This window comes from Haplochromis burtoni, unplaced genomic scaffold, assembly GCF_018398535.1.
Source record: "Haplochromis burtoni strain Fernald_Lab_line unplaced genomic scaffold, NCSU_Asbu1 Contig_1939, whole genome shotgun sequence".
Lineage (NCBI taxonomy): Eukaryota > Metazoa > Chordata > Actinopteri > Cichliformes > Cichlidae > Haplochromis > Haplochromis burtoni.
The window spans coordinates 2957-4425 of NW_024584300.1; positions in this window are offsets into that span (position 1 = coordinate 2957).

Here is a 1469-nt window from a genome sequence, read left to right on the forward strand (position 1 = left end):
GATTTATTTTTTTATTACTTTGTTGTTTCAGCAACATTAAATTTAAAAACTGTACTTTTGAGTTAAATATATATTTATAATTTTAATAAATGACAAATTAAAAAGGCATGAACATTTTTTTTTCTATCGGTAAAATATCGAACCGTGACACCAAAGTATCGAACCAAACTGAACCGTGAATTTTGAGTATCGTTGCACCCCTAATATTTAGATATATTACAGAAGTGGGTCTGTTATAAGTATGAATCATAGTTTTTCATACTGTGAGCCCATACCACCATACCCTCACCCTGCACAACTTTATATTACCTGCTTGTCTGTAAGGAGAACAAAAGTAAGGGATACTTTAATAAGACCACAACAGCTTGTAGATCAAATGCATTTGTAAAAAGTCAAAACTTTGACATTTAAACTGTTAGAACTTCATCTGGAAAACAAAGATGTAATAAGTAGGAGTTTTCACTGTATATGCACCGTGATGTTAGCCACATTAAGTCTAGATATTCGGAAACATCCGGTCTGTCTGCAAACTGACTGGACAGTGCTTCATCTGCAGTAAGATCCCAAAGAAACTATCTTTCAAAAGTGAAAACTGGAAAACTGGTGACTTAATAATTATATGGGTTGCAGACGAAACTATACACTGAAGTAAACTGTTTCAGACACACAACCAAAATTAGCAGGTAATTCATTTTTGTCTTTATGCCTCATTATACCTCAAGCATCTTAATATGACTGTTGTTGTGACTGGTATGTTATAAAAAAGTTATTCTCTTTTTAATATACTATTATATTATTTCAATATTCTGACTCAGAACTTTGCGTATTGAGCTCACCTGATGGTTTTTTTGTGTTGTAAAAAGAAAATTGGCAATCTGCTGGAGTCGAAGCTTTCAGTTCACCTTCAAGGTTTACCTGCCTCAACATTTAAGACTGCATTCCAGTGTCCTGAAGAAAACAAATAGAAAAACAAAACCTGTTGTACTGGTTACACATACCCATGTTTCTGGCAGTTTCTCTGAAATGACATATATGTATGTTTTTTTCTATGCTTTCTATGCATTTATTTTATTTATTTATTTATTTTTCTGACTTTTTACTTTTACTCCCTACATTTTGAAACAAGTATGTGTACTTTCTAGTTTCTGTTACTTTCTACTATTTTCTTCTTCTTACAAATTAAAAGCAAGCTCAGTACTTTTGGTTTAACAGATTAGTGGAAAGCTTTTATTTCACTGTGCACCTTCAAATGTCCAACTGATTTGAGGCTTGATCATGGGAACAGTAATACATAAAAGGCAATCCTACTGGCGTATAAATCACATGTGCTTATCACATACAAAACAAATTAAAGAGTCAAAAAAATGAATGCTTAACCTATTCTGAAGGACTTGCTCAAATATCTAACCCTTACACCTGTAGAGACCTTTGAGCTTTATGTGTTATTGTAATCATAATGATGCCATGTT